Source organism: Pteronotus mesoamericanus, unplaced genomic scaffold, assembly GCF_021234165.1.
Source record: "Pteronotus mesoamericanus isolate MK-2021 breed Mesoamerican mustached bat unplaced genomic scaffold, CSHL_Meso_final contig_82, whole genome shotgun sequence".
NCBI classification, from domain to species: domain Eukaryota; kingdom Metazoa; phylum Chordata; class Mammalia; order Chiroptera; family Mormoopidae; genus Pteronotus; species Pteronotus mesoamericanus.
In genome coordinates, this window is record NW_026555265.1 from 4,481,344 (window position 1) to 4,507,928 (window position 26,585).

Consider the following 26,585-nt stretch of genomic DNA (forward strand, 5'->3'; position numbering starts at 1 on the left):
TACAGCACAGACAATGTTCTACCACACTCCCTTCATAGAGGTAGTTGATTCCAAATTTGCAACTTTGATTCACATTGATACAAAAAAAGACTTTTTAATAATCACTACAAAGACACTATAAATTTTCTCCTAAACCACTTACCACACTGCTCCATGTAACATGTGCTGATGTATTTTTTAACAAAATGAAGTTAAATTTACTCAATTTAAGATGTTTCTCTATGTGTTAGTCATGAAGAATGTCTATAGATAGATTCATTTGCCCCATATCAGGAAACTGAACATTTACATTAGTAGTCCTTTCCATGGCAAATTTAAATTATGTCTGGTCTGTTTTTAACTATAACATAAAGTCTCATCGTTCCTGAACAAGTAAATATAATGTCATGGAACAGCATATAAGATTCAACTGAGTATGCTTTTGACAGTTTGGCCACTCAAGCATGAGTAAGATAGAGAAGGAAATAATAGGTTCCCAAGTCTCCAGCTATTGCCATTTTGTGGTATATAAAGCATCTTAACCCTCACCACAGAAAACATAAACTTCCCTATTTCAAGCCCTAACATCCTTAACCATGTCTAATAATAGCATAATATTCCCCTTTAATTTTCATATTCTTACCTATTGGCCTTTTTCCATTAAAACTGGTCTGAAATCAGCTTTCCCTGCCACTTTTACCTTCTTCGTTCTCAATCCTGCATTCCCAGAATTATTTTGGCTGTCAAAATTACTAATTTTTGGACCTGGTTTCTTTCTTAATTTAAATTTTTCAATTTCTCACACACACACACACAAATATGAGTTTTGTGGATATCTACAAAGTAACAAGTTTATATAGGTATAGATGAAAAAGGATAGATTGTAAATTGGCTGTGTGTCTATACCTCCTAATGAAATGAACCTGGAAAATGTCATCTAAGCATTTGTGCCTCAGTTCTCCTTTAAGAAAATGCCCATAAAATCCTCACACCATCATCTACTATATAAGATTTTGGAAAAAATTAATTGTGTAATATACATAAGAATGTTCTTCAGAAATCACTAAAGCCTTAATAAAATAAACAATAGAATACTACATATAAATGACCTATGAATTTCAAGGATGTAAATATGCTCTCCTTAATGATGGGTGTAGTCTATAGCTTTCATGGATACATAATTTATAAGGATTCTTAAGGTTCTAATGGTGGGTGAGAACTGCGTCCAGTTAAGAGTCAAACAATAAGTTATGAACAAAACAGATTAGTACTGACATACTCTGGTTTTACAGCATCAGCCATTTTAGTTGATGGAACATAAATCAATATTTATGTTTTTCATCTTCTAGCCTTCACGTTTTGCTCAGGCTGTTTCACTGACTTAGAGATCCTTTGTCTCTTGGTCATTTCTTATTGAAATCTAAAATATCCTACAAAGCCATACTTCAATTCTGTCTTCTCTAAGAGATCTTTTCTCAACCCTATACCTATAGTCAAGCATTAAGGTATCATCTCTTCTCTTCTACTGGTGATTATATGCTGACATACATTGTATTTACCGGAGTATGTTTATTTCCCTTAGCAGAGCTCTCTGAGGAAAGGGACCACATGACTTATTTATCTCTTTTTTCTACTTTACATATAGAAGATGCCTATTATATATCTAAGAGAAGAAAAAAAATAACTTCTGGTAAGTAAATCTTTTACACACAAATCAAAAGGCATAATAGTATATCACATGTGAGCGTGCTTCATAAGCTACAATGTACTAAAAGGATATAAGTTTAATAACATCTCAGAAGTCATTATTCCCACTGACAGCTTCCAGTACTGATTATCTTCCATGAATGTGATCCAGTAGCTTTTGAAAACTGCCAGTCAATGTTAATATGTTGGTTCTTTTTCTTAAATTTGACCACACTGATTTTTCCTTATTTGGTACTTTCCTTATTTATAACCTGGTATTGAACATAATACCATCATCCCCAATATAAAAAGTATAAAAAGATTCCATTACTTAAAGTTAAACCATAAAATTTATTCCTGAACTGGCCAAGGCTTTTAAATTATTGTGAACCAGTTCAGGAAACTAGTATTGGCTGCCAAAGTCTATAAAACAGGTCATTATTTTAACTGGAAGCTTATATCTTTGTACTTGATTTTAGAAATAAGATACACACATCTGAAGTGGTAGGAAAAGTTCAGGTGAACATGTGTATGCTACATATAATGCCATATTATTGGCTGGATATTATTACAAGGCCTTGTAAGTACTAGGTTTCAGGTAAGGAAGGATCTATCCACTACTCCATTAAAACAAACAAAAAGCAAACTGTATTAAAGGCTTCAAACTGGATTTCTTTAAAGGCCAAAATAAGACAAACCACAGGAGAGGATAACTCTAATGTGAGGGTAACTCTATGCATTAGAAAAACAAGCTGCAAAATAAAGAACAATTGAAGAAAGGGAAATGATTTGACAACAAGATGGTATCACTTTTAAGGGAGCCCACTATTCCACTGAGATACGAGAAATAGGGGTAAGAAACGCCTTCAGGAAGCACTGCATCATTCATTTCACCTCCGGCTACGAAGGGCAAAGCAAACATTTTCTCCTGCCAGCCCAGAAGCACCACGACTGTACGTGGCAGTCATACTGCATGGAAAAGAAATGAATGCTGATTAAATCAACACCCTGCTGGCATGCAGAAGCTACCCTGTCCACTGGTGAGTGAATGAGACTCCTCTGAGGCACAAATGATTTTCCAGGCTAATAATAAAAGAGCATTTCAAAAGTACACATTGACTACTGAATAACCTTCAGTAGCTATCCTCTGACCACAAAACAGATTCCAGAAACCATGTACCATGACATTCAAGAACATCCATGATTTGGCCCTGACCCTAACTTTGTAGCATAACTTCTGCCTATCTGTCATTGTGCAATCTTTTTCCCACTAAAGTTTTAGAGCTTCTAGAAGTTTTCTAATTTGTCATCCTCTTATTCAAGAAAACACACATAGGCTCAGTACTTCAGTCATACCCAAATTCTTTGTTTAACTCATTTGCTTATTCTGCAAATACTTGTTTGGCACAGAATCTGTGCCGATACTGTTAATAGTAAATGAGAACACCTACATGACCAAAACAAAGACCCTGCTTTCTAGGTGTTGACAGCCTTACCCAAGGAGACAAGCCTCAGGTAAATAAATCATTAATGAAACTGATTTTAGATTGTGCTATGTGCTATGAAGAAATAAATGAACAAAATGCTCTAAGAGCCTGCTGGGGGTTGGAATGAAAGCAGTTCTCATTTAGATAAATCAGTCAAGGAAGGTATCTCTGCATAAGGAATTTTGAGACGAGACCTACATTTTTTGAGAAGTCAGTCATGAGCAGAACAGGAGGAAGAGCATTCCAGGCAAGAGAATGTCAAGTGAAATGGACTTAAGTGGAAAAAGTCTTGATATTTTTTAAAAGCGGAGCAGAGATTAAGGAGAGAGATTTGGGAAGTTGGAGGGCAACAGATCACTTGAAGGCAATGGTAAAGAGTTTGAATGTTGTTCTAAATGTAGGAAAAAACTAGTAAAGACTTTTAAACATTATCTGATATGAATTTTTAAGTAAGAATTCAGTCTGCTATTTGGAAGCTAGATCTTTGATAGCAGGCAGGAGAACACTGCAGTAATCCAAGTCAGAGATAATGTTTTTACTTTGCAAAATAAAAATAGAACAGAGTAGGTCAGTTTCCTTCCTTTTTGCCCCATCTCTCTTCCATTCTTTTCCCTTTCTTTCTATGCTATTCCTCCTTGCTATAGCAATGTTTCTTAATTCAAAATGCAAACACATAGCACAAAAGAAAACATAAAATTTCCAAGCACATTTTAGGGAAAATATACAAGTTCTCTCTCTTCTGAATTAGAAGAAAATGAAGCTCAAATACTTTGAATTAGAAATTTAAAACAGCTTGTAAGACATGTGCAAGGAAGGAAAAAATATATTCTAAAGCATTAAAACATGTAAAGAACACTGTGTACTTCTGAAAAAGAATATTTAAGGTCACTTACTATCTTCTGAAGCCTTTTTTATACAATCATGGTAAAACGTCAAGCCCAAAGTAATTTCTATTCTTCTACACAAACATCAACAGTTTCAGTAAAGAAGGGAATTCTTTCTCTATTTTCCTCACTCTAACATTTGGAATTCATCCAATATCATGCATTACATTTAATAAAATGCTGTAATTTTTTTCCTTGACTTTTTACTTAAATTTCACAATATTGCAACTTCAGACAATTTTTAACCCCATATGAAGTTTCATATTGATAAGCATGCAAATAGACACTGAAGACATTTAGTTTCTAAGCCACAGCAGAAATTTTTAAGTTCTACTTAGCAGCACAAACAAACTGGCTGTAGAGAAAGAAAGATGCCAGATAACATTCAGCATGTACATTATGCTAAACACTAAAAATGTATGGTCTGAGAACTTTAGTCTTCCTTTTATGGATCAGTAAAATGTTTTTTTAAGTAATGATGACACCAAACATTTTTGTAGATGTTTTCGTACATGTTAATGTCTCTAAATTTACCTTAAATTTTTGCCATTACTAGATTAAACTAAATTCTATAAATTATAGTGTTTCAAATGTAAACATCAGGCTGGTTAATCAAAATTCAATCTTATTTTAGGAATGCCCTAAACATTTTTATATAATAAAGACAAATATTTTGAGGGTCAAAAATAGCTATATGATAATAAGAGACAAAAGGAAGACATTTCATAATGACAAAGGCATCAATCCAACAAGAGGATATAAGCCTTATAAACATTTGTGCACCCAACATAGGAGCACCTAAATATATAAAGCAAATATTAATGGACATAGAGAGAGAGAGATTGAGTGTAATACAGCCATAGTAGCATGCTTTAACACCCCATTGTAATCAATGGATAAGTCTTCCAGATGGAAAATCAACAAGGAAACAGCGGCCTTAAATGACAAATTAGACAAAATAGATTAAATTGATATTTTTAGAGCATTTCACCCCAGAACACTAGAATATACATTTTTTTTCAAGTGCACATAGGACAAGCACTATTTACAATACACAAGATACAGATACAACCTAATTGCTCATGAATGGATGATTGGATAAAGAAGTAGCGGTCCATATATACAGTGGACTATTCCTCTGCCATAAAAAAGAATGAAATCTCACCATTTACAACAACATGGATGAACCTAAGGGATATTATACTGAGTATAATAAGCCAGACAGATACCATACGATTTCACTTATATGTGGAATCTAAAGAATAAAATAAGCAAGCAAACAAACACAACAGAAACAGACTCACATCCAGAGAATAAACTGATGGTTGCCAGATGGGAAGGGTGGGGCTGGGAAGCTGGGTGAAAAAGGTAAAGGGGTTTAGAAGTACAAACTGGTAGTTACAAAACAGTCATGGGATATAAATTACAGCATAGGGAATATAGTCAATGATATTGTAATAACTGTATATGGTGCCAGGTGGGTACTAGACTTATTGGGGGAATCCCTTCATAAATTCTATAAATGTCTAACCACTATGCTGTATAGCTATAGCTGAAACTAATATAAAATAAAATGAAATGTCTAATGTAATTGAAAAAGAAAAAATATTCATATGAAAAACACCTTTGCATTCATATTTCACAATTTCTGGTGATGGTACTATCCTTTATGCTGTTAATGTAACTTGCAAAAAGACCCATACATTAAAAAGTTGAATAATTCAGTTAGGGAAAATAACTGTTTCTCTTGACAAATTTACAAAATTAATTTACCAGACATTGATGACTATATAATATGTTGTGCTGTCCTTTTTTGTCTTGACTACTAGAAAGCTCAGAACTCAGTTGCATTTTTATTAAACCTGGTATATTCCTCCCTTTTTAGTTTTTTTTTTTGTTTGTTTCTGTTTCCATTTCAAAAATCTAATTATACAAATAATTGTTTTAGTGAGGTAACTCAAAGTCCTGTTGGACACAGAAAAGGTATAATTTATTTAAAAAAAACCAAACCCCTGTAGTAAGGAAACTTCTAGTAATTAAATTCTTTCCTATATTTCAATGCAGAAAACTTAGAAATTTCCAGCTTTAAAGAACCCATATTAACTCACAAGTCCAGTGTTCATACTAACATAGAAAATAAAATTATCTTTGCATTTATGGAATGTTAGTCTGAAATGTAGTCATGGTTATAAGTAAATATTTATAGCTTTCAAATCGCTATTTGGTAAGGATTATTTGGGAAATGACATTTCTGAAGAGGAACATTTTCTCTATGGAATAAATTGGAAAGGAAGAATATATCTTTTTAAAGCACTTTCTTTTGCCAAACTGCTCATGCTATTTTCTTCAATTTCTTATGGTACCAAGCCTGATAAACATCTTCCTGCTCTTTCTAAACACTCTAGTGAAGTTTCAATCTGATGTTTACAAGTTAAAGTTAAACAATGATGGTGACTAGCCACTGTTAAATGAGGTTATCCTCATAAGCACAGTGGAATAAGAGATTCTATCAGTTAAATTTGCTAGAAGTTTTCTTATCTAAATAAAAACATTCTTTCAGGGTAAGGAAAACACTAAGGCGAAGAGGCAGAATTTTTTAAATATGATATTTCAGGTTAGAGACTATTTAAAAAAAAATCCCTAAAGTTTTCAAAAGAAAAAACAACAACAAAACCTCAATGTATCAGGCAAAAAAATAAGTATGTGCTTAATTGGACAAAATCCCTCAAGCCATCTGGGTATTATCTAATTTGCTAGCAAGCGAACAGCCAAGGCTTGAATGCCTGCTGTGTAAGGAGGAGGGAGAACTATCTTTGTGATGCAATGTGGGCAAGTCATATCTGCCAGGGATCAAATGAAATTAGTGTGTGTGGTTTATCGGTATGTTTCTATTGTTTTTGGTTCTACACCTTAGCACAGGGTAAGAAGGAACAACTGGGCAGGCATCTTAACCTCTGCGGTGTTGTCCAGAAGTCTCCCCTGAGGTGTCAGAGGATGACTAATGGTTACTGAAAAGAGCGTCTGTGCCAAGACCTGTCTGACATTTGCTTCCTGCTACTGTTTTTGGAACCACAGCTTTAATCCTCTTCAAAAATTTCTTTGGAAGGTAGATGTCATTCAATTGATACTCCAGTTTTGCCAACTTCCCGTGACCATTGCAATAGTTATCACTTTAATGCATTAAAAAAATCTTATTTATGTCTGATTTTTGAAAGCAAATAAATAGAAATCCAATGTCCCCCTTTGTGAGCTCAGAGCTGTATTTCTTTCCTTTGGGACCCTCACACTGGTGACCATGATTTCGTACATAAGGTTAATAAGAATTTACCCTTTTATATTATTGTATAGTTTATAAAGCACTTTACAATACCACTAATAAAAAAAATGGTCATTTATTGAGTGTCTACTCAATTCCTATTGTAACAATTTTGAAAGAGCTGGAAAATGAAATCCTACTTCATGTAGAAACTAGTGCTGGGACTGACTGCGTTACCCCTAATGAACTTCATGGTACAAAAACAAATTTTGTTTTTCTAACCATTCACTCCTGCTTTGCTTCTGTCTGGCTTTCATTATGATAAATGGAGATGAATGTTGTCTTTCCCTAGTGACCCATTAAAAAAGTTCTATCTGGCCATCACTTCTCTAGAGCCAACAACCAGCTCCCTAATTACTCACTACCAGAATTATGTCCCGGCAGCCATCAGCAGCCAGATCTCATTCCCTACCCCCGGCCCCATCTTACAAAGTTGCACCATTTATTTGTCAAAGATGATTGTAAAATGGCAATTAACTGTAGATTTGGGTTTTCTACTTCTAAGATACTCTTTAAAAATTGGTAGCAAATAACTTAATATAGACATAACACTGATTTTTCTAACCTTGAGAATATAAAATTTTCAACAGTTTCATGCGTGTCTCCAACATTGTTTTGTGAACTAAAATGACAGGCATAACATGTTTGTCACAGGCAAGAAGGAGTGGGAAGCCTGAGAAGTGAGAATCAAAGTATAGGATTTTCTCCCATTTCTCTCATAAGCCCCTGCCTTTTCTCAGTGGTTCACAGATGGAGGCATGTGGATCAGGGGAAAAAAAAAGAATTGGGATGTGCCTTGTTAAAAATTGTAACACTGCTAGGCTAATATTGGAGATAGCTGGGCAAAACCGATGATTTGGGGAGGATTTTAGGATTTAGTGAGCATATAAAAAAATGCTATCATTACTATTTCTAATATCTCCCTTCCATTTGGTCTCCCATTTATGTTTATGAAACAAATTTAACACTCCACCAAATCACTCCACTATGAGAAATATAAGAAAAGTAAACAAGCAAATCAAAAGCTTTTCCACTTGCACCTTTTTGGTAAGAATACGCCATGTTCCCCTCTGAAATACAAAGTCTCTCTTGCTCTTATAAAGGTGGGGGATTTACTTCAAAAAGTGTTTCCAAACATTCACTTCAACTCATGCGAAAGAATGCAGCGTGGCTACAAGACAAAGGGAGTTTCACTCTAAACACCCTCCTGCAGGGGATTTCAAGAAGAGACCCTTCAGGTATTTAACCCATCAAGATGACTAATGGATGCTCTTAACCTGACAGGTCTCATGGTTGTATTAAAGAGGTACTTTTGATGACAAAGTTCTTTCAAAGTTTCATGAGCTCCTCTGGCATCACTTCTGCACTTTTTAAGCATTCAGCCATGGCAATAACCCTCAGGCTGTATTGTAAATTAAATATCCCTGCCGTATCCACAGGTTAAATATAAACCCAAACATTTTCTCTGTACCTTAGCCAACAGACTGTACTGGAAAGAAGTTCCATGCCATCTGAATTTGTGAGGAGGTTAAAGCTTGGACAAAATCCACTTACTAAACATATCACGTAGCATTAATTCTTGTAATTTTTGTGGCACTTGCATTGGTCTTATGAATACTAACCTTCATTAACTGTAAGTAACCAGGGCTACAGATTCTCTTTAAATCATCTAATATCACTGCCTTAAGTAAGGGCTTGCACAGAAAATTAGTTGCAATACTAGTGGTACTATATATCTTTTATTAAAACAGTCACAAACATACATTTGGGATTTCAATCTATTATTTCAAAGTAGAGGTGAGTGTGTGTGTGCACATCTGGTCCATGTAACAAGTGTCTGCTGATCACTTCTGCCATAGAAAGAACTGTGATAGGTGCTCTCTGAAGATATAAAATATTTGCTATATGGCTCTTGATCTTTTATTAAATACAGTCCAGTAGGGCAAGGAGATAAACATAAACTATTAGTCTTAAAAACTAAGGCTTTACAGAATTAGAGGGCAGAGTGAGCGGTTAACAGGCAACACAGTGCTATAGAAATTGAGAGAAATCTGAAGTCACCGTAACCTGTGTGGTCCCTGAGGGAAAAGATACCTACTTAGGACTCCTAATGGCTAACTGGACTGTAATGAAAAGAAAAGGAAAAAGGAAAGAAAGAGAAAGAGAGAGAGAGAAAGCAAGGAAAGAAGAGAGAGAGAGAGGAAGGAAGGAAGGGAGAGAAAGAAAGAAAAGGAAGGAAGAAGGAAGGAAGAAAGAAAGAAAGGAAGGAAGAAAGAAAGAAAGAAAGAAAGGAAGGAAGAAAGAAAGGAAGAAAGAAAGAAAGAAAGAAAGAAAGAAAGAAAGAAAGAAAGAAAGAAAGAAAGAAAGAAAGAAAGAAAGAAAGAAAGAAAGAAAGAAAGAAGAAAGAAAGAAAAGAAAAAGAGACTAGAAGCCATTTCTACATAAGGGTTTGAATAAACCCTTATGGGTTTTTTTTAACTTCATGGAGCAGCCTGCATGGAACTACCTGTCACTGTACTGAAACTCTCTACCTGTCATCTGAGCCAGTCCTGTTAAAGGAGTTCCTGGAGTCCTGCTTCAACCAAGATGACTGAGACTTACCCCGTCCAATTGGAGCTGTGCAGCTTTATCCCCATCAACATCTTCACTGACCAATCAGAACAGCCCCATTCTGACCAATTAGTAAAGTGCCTTTTGGACCAACCAAGCTATGAGGATTTGGAATCTTCATTTGCATGAGGATAGATCAATCAGAGACCAGGGGCAGGGACTTGTCTATATAAGCCAGCTCCTCCTTGCTCTAGGAACTCACTTTCCCTTTCCACTGAAGACCAAAGATTGTGTTTTCCTGACTAAGCTGAAACACCAAAGATGTCTTGCTGGAGCAGAGTGGAGCAGGACCAGTGCATTGTAAAGCAGACCAGCACACAGCAGAGCAGATCAGCAAGGAGTGGAGCAGAGCTGAACTGTCTAGAGAGAGACAGAACTGGCCGCAGGTCTGCCTCACAGCCATGCTGCACCATAATTGAGCTCTTCCACAGCCCTGTGGTTTTCTCAGCCTTACCGTATCACAGTTGAGCTCTTTTTGCACTGAATAAAGTTTTCATCTTTACCACACCCCAAATTGGTGACTCCTGTTGGCATTTAATTGGTGCAAACAACTATGAGTTGACACCTGGAAAGTTCAAGGAAGGCCTCATTGAGAAAGTGGGACTGAGACTGAGTTTTCAGTAACAGAAACCACGTGGACATCTCAGATGCAGAACAGGTGGAGAAGGGAGAAATAGAAATGACTCAGATGTTTTTACAGAATAGTAATTTGGCTGACCTGGCTCATTTTGAAGGTCTAGATTGCAGAGTAATGGAAATCAAGGTTGAACAGGGCCAGATTATGGAGACCTCTGAACACTAAACTGAGGTGTTTGACTTTTATTTTTGATAAAAGAAAAACAGATATATCTATGTGGGTATGTATGTGAGTGGAGTCATGAAAATCTCCACTGCCTCTCTCCAAAAAGGATGTAAAAAAATAAAAACTACAATATTTGAGGTAGCTACAAAAACTTTTTTTTTTAAATCCTCACTTGAGGATATTTTTATTGATTTGAGAGAGAGAAGGAGGGAGAGAGAAAGAAACATTGATGCGAGAGAAAAACATCAGCTGGTTGCCTCCTGTACATGCCCCAACCAGAGACTGAACTCACAATTTAGATTTGTACCCTGATCGGTGATCAACCTCACAATCTTTTGGTGACAGGACAATGTTCCAACCAACTGAGCCACGAGATCAGGGCCAAAAACTTTTTAAGACTTTTTTTTGAGTAATTATAAGTTCACAGCAAAATTGAAAAGAAAGATTAGAGATTTCTAATATATACCCTGCTTATAGACATAACTTCTCTCATTATCCACATCTTCAATCAGAGTGGTTCCAATGGTTACAATTAAGGAACCTATACTGACACATCATAGTCACCCAAAGTTCATTGATTTTATTCTTGCTATTGTATATTTTGTGTGTGTGGAGAAATGTATAATGACAGGTATATGTCATTCTAGTGTCATACAGAGCATTTCCATGCTCTAAAAACCCTCTGTTCTTCATCTATTCATCCCTTCACACCCCAACCACTGATCTTTTTTACTCTCTCCATAGTTTTACCTTTTTCAGAATATCATTTGGAATTAAACAGTATTGTGCCTTTTCAGATTGTCTTCTTTCACTTAGTATATGCATTTAAGTTTCTTCCAAGTCTTTTCATGGTTTGATAGCTCATTAATTTTTAGCATTAAATAACATTTCACTGTCTGGATTACCACACAGTTTATCCATTTACCTACTGAAAGACACCTTTGTTGCTTCGAAGTTTGACAATTACAAATAAAGCTTTCTATAAACAGTCACATGCAGATTATTGTGAACATAAGTTTTCAACTCCTTTGGGTAAATACCAAAGAATGAGATTGCTAGATGGTAAGGTAAGAGCAGTTTAATCTGTAGGGGGCTGCCACACTGTCTTTTGGAGACACCTCATCATTTTGCATTTCCACCAGCAATGAATGAGAGATCTTGTTGCTTCATGCCCTTGTCAGCATTTGATGCTATCAGTAGTCTGCATTTGGCCATCCTAATAGATGTGTAGTGGAATATCACTGCTTTAATTTGTATTCCTGATGATATATGATGTGGAGGATTTTTTCATATGCTTATTTGCCAGCTGTATGTCTTCCTTGGTGAGGTGTCTTTTTAAGGCTTTGACCCATTTTTTTAGTTGGGCTGTTTTCTCCCTTCCCTTACCCTTCCCTTCCCTTCCCTTCCCTTCCCTTCCCTTCCCTTCCCTTCCCTTCCCTTCCCTTCCCTTCCCTTCCCTTCCCTTCCCTTCCCTTTCTTTCTTCCTTTTTTGAGGTGTAAGAACTCTTTGCCTGTTTTGGGTAACAATTCCATATCTCAAGTATGTCTTCGGCAAGTATTTTTTTTCCTAGCCTGCTGTTTGTCTTCTGATTCTCTTGAAACTGTTTTCCACAGGAAGGTTTGTTTTGTTTTGTTTTAAATACTGTGTTCTCACTTCTTTTAGTGAATTCTAGAAAAGTTATTGGTTTTTCAGTTTGTTCAGCTTTTTACTTATTGGTAAGATGGAATTGCAACAGCAAGCTTTTTATAAGTGAACAAGTAGTCTGAAATAACTTTTTATTTCTCAGCAAGAAAAATGGTATGAACATGGAGGTATTATCAACTTGCTAATCCTCCCTTGTGGAAAGGTTAGCTTGGTTATTGTAGGATAGACTATATCTTACAATAACCAGTAAGGGGAGACTATGAAAGAGGCAAAATCCTTGGAAAACACTGTAATCCTGTTTCTCAAATACAGAAATAACAAGTTGACTGATTGTCTTAGTCAGCTTTGGCTGCCATAATGAAATACCATAGACTGGGTGGCTTAAATAACAGATATTTATTTTCTCACAGTTCTAGAGGCTGGGTGTCAAAGATCAGAGTGCCAACATGACAGTGTTCTTGTAAGAGCTCTCTTATGGGTATGCAGATGACCACTTTCTCATGGTGTACTCACAGCGTAGAGAATGAGCAAGCTCTCCGTAGTGTCTTATAAAGTACTAATCCTATCCTGAGGTCTCCACCCTGATGAACTCATCTTAACTTAACTACCTCCCAAAGGCCCCGTGTGTAAATCTCCATCTCCATCACAATTAAGAGTCAAGGATTCAACACAAAATTGGTGGAGGGGTACACAATTCAGCCCACAGCAATAGCCAAAGGACATGTAAAAGTTAAGGACATCCTTAAAATTTCAAAACCAGTCAATTAGGATAATGATGAAAATAGCAATGTAAATCAGTATTTTTTTAGATGATTCCAAAATTTGGCTATGTATTGAAAAAAATAATTCCATTTTTGAACTAGTTTATGTTTAATATAATGAGAAAGCACAAAAAGGAATACATCTTAGTGGTAAAGAATCTTGACTTGAGATTCAATCAACTGAGTGTTGGGCAAGGTCTTCCCTTGAGGTACACTTGGGATCTTTGGCACAGAGAAAGCAACGGAAGACCTTCCAGAATGAGGGCACATTCATTTACATATTTTTTATTTTTTTATACCCACCTCTGCCCCCTACAATTACCACACTGTTGTCCATGTCCATCATTTATATATTATTACAAGTCACTCAGAGCAACCCAGAAAAACAGAGGAAAATGTCTTTGGGTTTGTAATTAGCTCTTATCTTGAGAAGAAATTTTTTTCCCAGATACTCATAGGCATATAAAAATGAAGTTTTTATAGTTAATTAAGTGTAAGATAAACTATAGTAAAGGTTAAACATATTTATGATAACATTTTAGACCCTTTAATATGCTACTCCAATAGTTAATTTCCTTGAATGGGATATTTTATTCTACATTTTTCAATTTTTTTTTAACCAAAAAATTATCTTTCCTGCTTCAGAGTGGTTCAAAAGACTAATTAGCTTTCTAAGATTCTACTTCATTGGGTATATATTTAGCAACCTGTTCTCTTGGTGAACTGCATTAACTTTGATAAAAGAATGGCTTTACTTGTTAAATCATCATAAGTGATCCCAAAGTGCAAAGACTGAAATGCTCTTTAGACATCATTTGGCATCAAACTCTCTCCTCTGCTATACTTAGATGGACAAGTAAGAAATTGTTCTCAGGGACACATGAATCCTAATAGAAGAGCTGAGACCTACAACCTAATCTTCTAATTCCAAAGTTAATAATTTTTTTCCTGGTAAATTTCATTGTGCTTAAGACTAAGTGACCAATCTTCCTTATTCAGCAAGAAAATAAAAAAATAAACCATTTTAGACAAGTGCATATCAAAAAGTTATACCCAAATATATCTCTCCAAAAGTCATAAAAGGATACTTTTCACCATGCCACCCAGAATAAGCTAAATTAAAGTTGAAAAGTGGCTACTAATGAGTACAGAAGAGAATTAGGATTGTGTTCAATAGAAGAGCCTTATTTGAACTGAACCACAGCCTAGAAAAATCATGTCAAATAGACTATAAAATTATATTTAGTGGTTAAACACTCAGGGTTTCTGATTTTGAATTTGCACATACTGTGGTTTACACTGGCTTCCTTCTCCTTGAAATGTTATATTGTGGCAGAATTTAGTAGCTGCATGTTTGGTTGATCTGTACTAAGAAAAGATCGCCATTATGATCTTCCACATATGTAGTCCAATATTCCCACTTTATCTGCATAGGGTACTATAAACCCTGTATTTCTAGGGACCCTGAGGCTTAGATTACTCTATGTTGTCTTTCAGTTCAACCTGACCAACATTTAACGAAGGTCTTGTGCTAAGTTCGGATGGGCGGAAATGGTGGGGAGAAAATTGATATAATTTCTGCTTTTTGGTAGCTAATCTGGGGGATGGGACAAATATCTATAATTCAGGATTAAGTAAGGGTCCATAAAAGAAGTAAAAACAAATACTATAAGGATTCAAAGTAGGAAAAAAAGTGCTTTTAAATAGGTGGATTTGGATCTAGAGAGCCTTCGTAGAGGTCTTATTATGACTATGGCATTTGTAATGAACACTTAAGGATGGATGGGATTTCAACAGAGGTTCCAGGGAGGGCATTTCACCATGGGCAAGACACTGAGAAAAACTGTGACCCACGTGTGAAGATTAGTTTGTTGGGAGTTCAAATGTTGAGAATGGGGTTTAAAGAAGCTGCGAATACATAAAAAGTAGGCTGGTGCCAAAGTAAGATGGGCGTGAAGTTAAACAAACATGGTGTTATATTTGGGAGGGCACTTAAACACTTCAAAGCAATGGAGAGGCTCGAATCCTTTGAAACTCTCTTTTAGATACATCTCCATCTCATTGGAAAGAAGTCTAAACTACTAGGTTATGCTAGCAATGTAGAACCACCTGTAGTGACAAGCAGATTAGATCAACCTCACTAAACTCCAGGGGCCAGTGTGCCCTACAGTCTCCAATCAGGTCTCCACTGGCTTTGAATCCTGAGCAGTATGGAACCAGGCCACATACACTCCAAAGGTCTGCCGGACATGCCAACAAAGTGCTAAAATGCCACAATTCCCATTTCTGGAAGACTCAACTTCTGTCAACCTAAAACCTTTTATATTTTAAAGACTCCATAGCAAGTCCAATTTTCAACCAGAGAGAAATCCCAGCCAAGTCATTAAAATGAACGTAGCCTTCCATCTGGAAGTTGCCACCTCTACTCTTTCTACCCAGAAGAACACGTGGTCCTATTACAAAATAATACAAGCTGTGTTCCTTCTTTTCACTTGAAAACACTCTCATAAGGCACTAGAGGAATTCTCGCCTGCCTCCATTTGGAGAGATTCTGTTACACTTTCATTAATTTTTGCCTCATGCCCCATACGGGCAAAGTCTCTATGGGAAAGGCTGTATGCATTGGTAATTATTAACCTCTTCTTTCCTGTTCAGGAAGTAAGAATGCTGAGACCTATAAGAATAAAAGGGAGAATAGGAGCCTAAATCCTACTCTTCCAAATCCTACCTCTAATGGAAATGAAGCTAAGAGCAAATGCCTTGATGAAGTGTACATATTCTCAAAGAGAAGAGAGTAGGTATGTATGTATACATCAGGAATTAACAACAATCTCCTACCATTTATATTACAAAGAAATTTAACATAAATTATTTCATATCATCATCATATGCAGGCTGGGTGGATATTAATATCCCAATTTCACAATTAGAAAACTGAAGCTCAGAGAGCCTAAATAATAGTTGCTGCTATTATTGAACATGTATATGTCAGAGAACTGAAATAAATGTTTTAGATACATTACATTATTGATAAATTATATCCCCTAAAATGCGTATGCTGAAGCCCTAAATCCCAGTACCTCAGAATGTGACTGTATCTGGAGACAGGGACTTTCAGTGGTAATTAAAATGAGGCCTTTAGCGTATATCCCAATACCATCTGCCTGGTGTCATTATAAGGAAAGAAGGTTAGGACACAGAGAGACACACCAGGAACTCTGTCACACAGATGAAAAGACCATGTAAGGAAGGGAGGTCACCATCTTCCAGTCAAGAGATAAGCCTCAGAAGAAACCAATACTACAAGACACCTCAATCTTGAACTAACATACCACATTTTAAAAAATGAAACTAAGAGTGAAGTAGGAATCAATAACTTCGATTACAATTAAGAAAACTAAAAACCGTTAGTAATTGAATCTGACTTTGAATTCAATAATGTGTTACACCAGAACTCAGGCCCTTAATTGCTCAGCTATTTCTCTCAAGTAATAAGCTGATCAATGACAATGCTAGCAACTAAATTAGAACATTCTAACTTTTAATTCAGTGTTCTTTGTACAAAAATATTATGGAATTAGACATTAAAACAAGCTAGGAAACAGGTTAAGAAAAAAACAGAGTTCCAAATGAAAATTAAAATATCTGGTTTCTTTATAATTTCTTAGGATAATACTAAAAAATTCAAGGCCAATGAAACTTCTCTTGCAGTCATTTTGAAGTGGTAAATTTGTTTTTATTTAACAGTACATAAACCCCCCATTTTGATTTGTTCTAATTCTAAAAAAGAATTTGATCAAGATTCTTCCTCTAAGCATCTCTGCACATTTTATTGAAAGTAAAAAGTTTTACTAATGTAGAAAGCCCCCTAAAGAACTATATTTTCCTGGTATTACTTAAATTAGTGGTAAAGATCCTGAAAAATGCTGACAACCCATAACGCCAGATAATCAGACAGAGAAGTCTGTCTGGAAATATCATTTTAACTTTGTGAGAAAGAATTTCTAAGACTCATATAAACTCTGATCTGATCAAATTAAAAGTGAAGTTTCTAATAATAAGGATGAACTAAATTACAGAGCAATCATATGGCAGAATATTATATGGCCACTGAGACTAATGAAGCACACGAAGGTGCTTATGGTATATTCTTGAAAACAGAGCAGGCGGTATAACACCATGTACAGTAATCACCCAATTATGTACATCAAATATTAATAGTAGCTGTGTTTGAGTGGAGGCAGGGGGTTTTATTTGGAACTTGATAATTATTTTTATCTTGCTTTCTCATTTTCAAAAACAAACATATAGAACATGTGTGTTATAAAGAAACAAATGGTAGTAGGGTGAAAAAATAAGAATCACAGTTTATTGTTGGGGACCACTTGGTGTGGTATTGGGAATTGTAGCCTCGTGTGAGCCAGGCCTTGAAAGGAGCCTGTAAGTCTCGACCAGGAAACTGGGAATGCTGGAGGCGGCATGATCTGATGCTAACACCGAGGGTTCCCATGGGAAACTTGGCCTAAAGAATGCATTGTATCCACTGAAACTTGCTCTGCTTTACTCTGACCTGATAAGGGAAAACCAGATGTTTAAGCTCCAAACAGAAGGAGTTAACTCCTGAATTCAGGAGCCATACTTTAACAACCATCTGTTTTCAGCATGTTTAACAGACCCTGACCTGAGGTAAATCTCTGTGTTCCTTCAATTGTCAAGAGATCGAATCTATGATCTCTATTTGTTTTTTGTAAATATAGCCTTTAGGCATTGATTGATAAGCTTTGCATGCACGCTGTATATCTTTCTCAATAAAAGCCACTTCAGAGAAGGGCTGGGGCATTCTGCTCTATAGAGAATTGACTTCCTTTTTTCCTGACAGCACTTGATGTCTGGCAAATTAGAGGACTGCGGGGGATGGGATCGGCCACAGTTTATCATGTTTTCCTGAATAAAAAAATACATATATATATATTTATTTATTTCAGGAAAAGAAAAAGTTAATATTTTAAAAAGGTCTGTAAATGCCACCAGTGAGTTTCAGTATAATTTAAATAAGACAAATTAAATTCTGAAAAGCTGTGTGTGCATGCATGTGTATGTCTGAGTACACACATGTGCATGAAGGGCATCATATTTAAATACATAAAGGAAAATAGCTCTGGGAAACTTCCTTGTGAGCTCCTGCTCCCCTTAATCTATTTACCACACAGAAGCCAGAATGATCTTACTAAAATGTAAATCTGATCTTACCCCTCCCTGACTTGAACTTTCAAAGACTCCCCCGCTGGTCTGAGGCTAAAGTTCAAATTCCTTAAGTGACTCAAAAGCTGCTGTCTGGCTGGTCCTGGTTTACCTGCCGGACTCGCTGCTCACCCTATTCTTCGTTGCTTTCTAAACTGTGCTCCTGTTGAATTTTGTCTCAGGTCTGTTTACTCTCTCCTCTCAGAGAGTATGTAGTATTCCTCTCCCTGGAAAACTCTCCTTCCCTGCCTCATTATTTCTTAATCACCTTTAGTAGTCTGGTTAGACATCATTTACTCTGCTGTGTCTACCATGAACAACCAACTCCCACATGTCTGTTAAACCCCATGAGCTACCCAGCATAGTGCCTCTATCAGAGTATTACAATCATCCACTGACATGCCAGAGCTTTCCATTGGTTCTCTGGGGGCAGAGTTCTGAATACGTTGCCAGTACATAGACAATTGAGATTTTGCAACCTAAAACAAAACAGTAGTAAAACTCACTTGTAGACAAATAAAAGTATCTTCTTGATTTTAATTTGAAGTTATATTCAACTCACAAAAAGCTGTGTTTCTATGTCTTCTGACTGGCTGTTGTATTACTCTTGGCCAACCCTCTTTGGTATATGTTGGGTTGGGTCTCAATAAGAACTTGATAAAAGGCTGTTCATGTACTTGTCCTTTCAGCAAACACTGAGAACCCTTGATATCTCACTGTGGGTTAGTCACTGATTATACATGATAGGCACACAGGGCATGAGTGTGTCCCTAAATATACATCAATATCAATATAATAAGAGATCACAGGATTGTGAGGTCTACAGCAAGTAAACAGACAACAACTGAATGTGAGTTAAGTGCAAATGAGATAGGTGTGGGAACACAGAGAAAGGATACAACTCAAAATAGATGTCATTTATCACATCATCAAGCTTTTAAAATTATAGTAGCTGATTAACAATTATAGCACTCTCTTGATAGCATTTTTCAGGTTTGGTTAAACTGGAACTACTAAGTCATTGTTAAAGACTTTTGAAAAATTAAAATGAACTAATGATAATGTTAGCAAACTTTGATTAGGTGGTGGACTTATCCATGGAAAGACAACCGGACCTGTCTTTCTGCCATGTGGGATGAGGTAAGGGGGAGACATGTAAGAAGAAAAAAATAGACAAATAAAATCCGTAAATTCCTAAGAGAAAACAGATTTTTCCTTGTAAATATTTCCCCTAGGATTTCTGACATCCTTTAGGGAAATGATGATTTTAACAACCCTAGCTTTGAATGCTGCTGGATTTTCAAATATCTTTTCCAGAACCAGAGGGTAAATGGAATAGTCCTGGATGCCAAGTACTGATGGTTTGAAAATCCCCTATGAGGGAAAAAAAGGAGAGAGAGTCAATTAAATCATCACTTCATTATTTTTGCATATGAATTATTGCACTGAGACCAAGAGTTTAGTGTGGTAAGCTATCAGTAAAATCTGATTCAATCCTATTTTAAAACAATAGGAAAAATTATGTGTTATACTCATATTCCCTTGGTATTTTTCCTGGGGAATTTACTATCTATTGGGAATTTACTGTCTACTGGGGGGCGGGGAACAACTTTTGATTGCAAAATATAGACAATAAATAGCGGATTTATGAGTACTAGTTAATACCTACAGGTGAGGAATTAGGGAGAGATTCATGAAGAATACAATATTTATGCTGGTCTTTAAAGAGAAGACGTGATTTGGATATGAGAAGTGGGTGCCCAAAAAGATTTATTAAACTAAAAAATCAAATGAATGGATGAATGAGTGAATGGATGCATACCATAGGCCTTCATGAAGTTAGAAAATTTCTTGCATTTTCTTGCCATCGAAATTACTTTCTTCAATATTATTCATATACTTTTTATTCTTTCTGAGAGAAAAGGAGACAGGTGACCAACAGATACAGCTATGTGAGAAAGCATATTATTGAGGAAAGAAAAGTAAGACTCCATAAAGGAGTGACACGGGATCAACCTCGACAGATGAACGGGGTTGGGAAGCTGAAGATGGATAGAAAAAGATATTCTGGGTGCAGTAATTGTAACTGACAAAAGCAGAGCACCCTAAAAGCACAAGTTATGTATTGGTGAGAAGTTCCAGTCGGCTTCAGCTGAGGTTAATTGGCAAGACACGGAAATCAGGCTGGATGAGAGATTTACATTGTGAATGCGCTCAGATCCATGTCAACACCAACCCAGAGCCCACAACATCTTCTGTGCCTTGAATCAAAATGAGGAGCTCACTTGTCTTCTCCACCATTCGTGGGGCCTTGTGTCTTCTCCACTTGGGTAATGAGAAAAGTGTGAGACCAGGACACATAAGACATGGATTCTAGTTCTGGCTCTGCTGACAACCTGGTAAGTAACCTTAAGCAAGCCAATCGACATCTCTGAATCTGCTATCTCATCTGTAGAATGAAAGGGTTGGGCCAGGTGATCTTTAAGATGACTTCAAGCTTGCTATAGATTACATACATTCCAGGGATGAAAGGCATAAATAGTATAATCAGCTTACTCCATTTATAAAACTACAGTGTGAAAAATTGAAAGGGTGCTTCAGTCTACAACAAGCCTTACCCAGACATACTTTGGCTCTGCCTATCTGGCTTCACTCACTTAAGAATAAATCATTCTCATCCCAGATCTGCTTTTCTTGCAAATTGGAGACCGTTCTACAGAAGTAATAGCACTAACCTAGGAGTCTGATGTGCACTCTCCTTGTCTATTTTGCTCATCCTCCTTTGACCATCCTTGAATGACTCCTCAAGATAAAAGATCTACTTGAGAATAGATCCAGCATTCCTGATGTTTCCGAAGTTGGAGTCATTATGCTCTGGTTTAACTTAGCATCATTGCACTCGCCCTGGGCTGATCCTACAGAAGGCAGAGAGGGGCCCTCACACCACTTCAATCTTTCGGGTATTCTAGGAATGAGCTAAGATTCAGCCACTACCTTTGGAGTACTGCTTTGAACAAGATCATAATTGCAACATTCTTGCCTGGCCTGAAACTCTTCCCAATGGATAGAGCAGGAGACAAATGGTCCACTGGAAGTAAATAGACATGTGACATGGGGGCAGAGCGGAGGTGCCTGCATTCGGCTTCACGACTGGTATTTTCTCTAGAGTTGAGGCATGATGGTAGATCTCTCAATTCTCTGCCTCAATCATCAGCATTATATCCATAGCTTGCTTATCCTAAAGGGAGAAGAAATCACTATATAAATCATTAAGGGAATTTCCTATTCTTTTGCTGCTTTTGGTATGTGATAAGTCCTAATCTCTCTTAATTTAATTGTTTCATGTATATAATGGAATAATAATGATGCTTGATTTCTATTTTATTTTTAGATTATTTTTTCACTTAACAGTTTGTGCTATATTATTTCATATTAGTTTTATTTTATTTTTTAATCTGGATGTGATTTGTGGAAAAAATGAAAGTTTGTAAATTACAAATTGACCATTCCCACTATTTTTTCCATTGAATCTCAGAGATCAAAGAGATTTTGAGAGCATAAACCTGGCCAAACCTCCACCCCACTTCTGGTGCTTGAATCTTCTGAAAATTTCTATCAATAGTCATGTTACTTCTTCTTGAATACCCCAGTGACAGGAAGTTCATCATCCTCCAAAGCAGCCAATTCTAGCTTTAGACAGGTTTGGCTGTTCTAACATCCTGTCTTATGCTGACTAGAATCTCTGTTAGAATTTTTACCAGCTGGTTTTCAACCCACTCATCATAGTCATTCCAAATAGATCTAAGGGAGCCCTTCAAATGTAGGGATGCTAAATTAAGGAATCCTTTCAGCAGAAACTGTTGTTCTTTTAAGAGCACTTTTATCATGGTCTATCTACTGTACATCTTAGATCTGAAGCCAGCTGAGTGTTAGAACTCTCTCTATGATGGAACCTGTCCCATCTTCTCTGTGTGTTCCCTTACATTTATTCTTTAGTTCCTTCCTAGCTGCTCTGTCAGTCAGGAATGGTCTCCACATACACTAAAGAACTTTGTTCAAGGAAGCAGTGTGTCAGATGGCAATGTCATCTTTTTTCCTTCATAAATCAGGTAGCCATGACTCAGGCAGTGAAATTCTACTTAGTAGCTTAAATTTAAGCTACCTCAGCTGCTCTCTCAGGAAAGAAAAAAAAAGACAAACTATTTTACTGTTGGTTCTCCAGTTACAAAAGTTTGGGAATCATCCCAAAAAATATTTCAAAAAGAGATATTATTTCCAGAGCTAAATAGCACACACATGGGATACAAAAGATTTGTTGACTGCACGGAGCCAGCAACAGCTTGGTAAATATATCTAACTCCTGACAATAACCAAAACAAATCCCCAAGACAGCTTGGATAATGGGACATGGATTTTAAAAGAAATTCTCCTCTGGATTTCTCCTTAGTCCATTCACTGCCAGCAGTACACAGTTATGTGGTTGCCATTGAGCCACACCTCTGAGCCACAGTGCATTATGCATGCGGTACAAGATGTTGAATGCTGCGGATGCTACAGCCCTTGTTGGTCTTGGAACAGGAGGTAAGTTTGTTTGTGGATCCATGAGAAAAGAGATGAACATTCCATCTCTCTAGTCTATTTTCTGAAAAATTTTTCTGTTTGACTTGAATGATCTTGTCTTTGTAATTAAAGCCAAATTACTTGGGTCATTGGAATGGTGTAAATTGGTCCCAAGAGAACAGAAAAGTGCTTTAACGCCAGGGAAAACTTGTTTATGCCATAGACACATACACTCCAGGTATACACGTACATAATTAACCTAAGTATAACAGATTTTAAATGTCAATGAAAATAAATGGTTAACTTATCTTTCTCACAAATTGTCATGTGAATAAAGATATAGTGGCCAATTCTATACTTCTTCATGAATCCATCCACTTATAATGAAAGTTTTTACATGCAGCCACTAAATAATTACATAAACCCTTACAATGTAGTGTTCTTCTGCTTTGTAAAGATAATTTCTCATAAGAGGACACCTACTTTATTTTCTCAGTCATTGTGTTCTTCACTATTCACATTTCCTTACCATTTCCTTCCACTCCCTTGCATACAGATGCACATTGCTACAAAGTAGTAGTAGTAGTAGTTGTAGTAGTAGTTGTAGTAGTAGTAGTAGTAGTAGTAGTAGTAGTAGTAGTAGTAATAGCAGTGTAACAGGACACAGCCAGGGTCCCCTCTCCCAAAGTGTATTTGTAACGGGGTCCAGAGATTGGAGTGTCCAAGAAAAATATATTCCCCACCCCAGGGCGGGCCGCCATGGGGGATGGGAGCCTTCAGCAGGGCCATTGAGAGTCAGTTTGCATGTCAATAACAGAATAGCTTTGTTCTTCCTTTGCAAAGAGGACTATTTGGCATATCACCAAAGCTAATCAGGAAGGTTTAGAAGACTTAATACAGAATGTGAGAGAGAAAAGAGGAGAGACAGGGACCTGCAGGAGAGACAAAAGGACACAGACTCGGGAACAGTGTGAAGACCACGCAGGAAGAAAGAGGGGAGAAAGGACTCTTGCTAGTGGGCCAGAAGGTGCCACATGGTTATGGATTAAGAGGTGGAGATCGCGGCGACGCAGTGGATGGTGCTGAGACCCGCGAGAGGTCTGCCTAGCCGAGCCCCGGACTTCCGTTCTTTTTCTTCTGAAGGACGGTACCCCTGACTGGCCTGACTGGCCTAACTGAGCAAAGGGGGGAAGGCAGGACGGTGTGTGTGCTGATGGTAGTTTTGAAGGGATTTTGAGGTTTAAGGGTGACATTTAGTCATTAATCAAACCTGTATAACTTTTGAATAAATAGCTCCTTTTCCTTTTCACCAGACTCTGCCATTCAGAGCCATAATTCCAAGGGCGGCGGGCAAAGGACCCACAACTGAGGGGTCCTGGGGAAGGAGGGTGCCCTTGTTTTGGTAATAGCATCTGGGCATCCCCCCCTGCCAAAGGGTCCTTTTGTTCGGTAACAGTAGTAATAATAGTTAGCACATGTTGTACTATTATGCTAAGCACTTTAAATACATTATCACTAATTTAGTTGTCTTACCACACTCTCAGGTGGGTGCCAAGAGTCCCAGTTTATAGTTGAAAAAACCATGACTAAGATAAGTTAAATACTTTAGGTCTTCCTAACTCTACTACTTCATGCTGTTAATTTATTTTTATATGGGCATAAGGAGGGAATGAATTACTAGTGGTTGTGGATATATTTCTGCATGTATCATTTGAGGTTGTTGTATGCCTCTCTTTAAATTGTTCACTATTTTAAGACAGAGTAAACATTTCTATATTGCCCTCTAATATAGACATCTGCAAACTCCTAATCTGGTAATGTAGCAAACTATTATGGAAATACATATGGAGATATTAATGCCACTGTGACTGATGTAGGAGAAACTATTGGATTCTATACCATTCACTCTTGTCCAAAACACAGATGGAAGAAACACAGTTTGACTAAGCCTCCCTTGAGAATGCCAAGAGAACTGCCATTCATTTCAATAACTGAGGAGAAAAAAACCCAAGGGGCTGGCCCTCATAGTCTGTGAAGGCAGACTCCTCTCAGACAATGGAAATGAATGATACTGATGTTATTTTTAAGCACATATTCACCTAGAATAAATGCCTATTTTATGCTCAAATACAAGGTATGTCTTTCCAACCCAGAAGTGCAATGTTGAAAATCTCATATTCAGAATACCTAGACATGGTAAGCTTAGTTTCCAGAACTGAGTTAATGGTCAAATCAGTGGAATTGATTCAGTGACTTCTTGATTATTCTTACATGAAAATGTCCCTCTATTCCTACATCTATTCCTAAATCCATATCAGAATGCTCATGGTCATTTCCAATACCATTAGCTTAGCACTTTTAATGTAGTAAGTAGACACATGACCCTGGGTCTGTCTTCCATTTGTAGGACGTCAGGTAAGTTACAGCACTGCCCTTCTATTTATTTTAATAACCTTATTAATGAAACCACAGTGATGATCCCTGGTTGATTTACCTCAAGGAGTTGCTGTTATGTGACATTACTTAAAACACACAAGAAGGACATAGACCCACAAACCTACAATTAGTGTTGGTATAATTATTTCTGTTTAAGTGTGTCCTCTTTTCATTGTGATGACAAGAACTTATGTTTCTTGCTATCTTGAGATTGTAGGAAAGGCAGAATTTTGATGGATGTTAATGATATTGATGAGAATTAAATTTAACATGCTTTGCCCGTTGGGCACAATTCTGCCAGTTAGTCATGATCACTGGCAACAGGAGGTGGCATAAGCCTGAGGGCTATGATTGGTAAGGTTCACAGCTGATTTACTTCTGTAATAAAGTAGGAAGCTATCAAGTTACTTCAAAGTTTCTTCCATTAGCTGTGTTGGCTGCAACCTCCAGAAAGGCTAAGGCACTCAACATCTGGTTGCTGGTGAAAACAGAGGTAGAGATTCAAGAAGTCTGCATCAGATATCTCAACAGCACTGAACATAAAATCAGGGATAAATTTTAGCATACAAATATGTCATCTTGATAACAGAAAAGTCAAAGAGATTCAGGGAAAAAAGTAAAACCAATTAAAATATGCCTTTTGGGGTAGAGTGGGAAAATTTTCCTAATAGCCAAGTTTGCCTCTTCTTTTCCATCTCAACCCAACATTTTTTCCTTCTTTTTAAATTTATTTATATAGCATCAGCAGTAACTTCAAAGAAGCCACGATGAGTCCTTCAAGGACTTTCCCTCATAAGCATCTATTTTATGGCTGAACAGGCCTGACCTCCAGGTCTCATCTTAAAAGTTAGAGCTTTTCCCTTTTCATGAAAGCCTTCTATGTTTGATCTGTCCCAGATACACAGCAAAATTAAACAGGGTCACAGTTAAGTGTGGGTCTTTAGTGTGAAGCCCATCCAGGGGTGGGGTGATTTTTCCTGCACGTGGTCTGGCTAGGTGGCTGCCTCAGACACGTGTTAATTATTTTAAACCCCTTGAAGTGCCTGAAGCCCAACTGGCCTAAAGCTTTCTAAGGAGTCATTTTCCAAGGAGAGTGGACTCCATCACAAATGCCAAACAAAAGGAAGTAATGTCTACAAAACCCCAGTTAAAATGCTAACGTGAAAACTGGCAGATTA

At 36.9% G+C, this 26,585-nt stretch overlaps 1 protein-coding gene across 1 annotated transcript in view; it reads right to left on the bottom strand.

Annotated features, from left to right (window-relative positions):
* Positions 1-26,585, bottom strand: part of P3H2 (prolyl 3-hydroxylase 2) — a 157,303-nt gene that overhangs the window by 34,057 nt on the left and 96,661 nt on the right. The window lies entirely within an intron of this gene.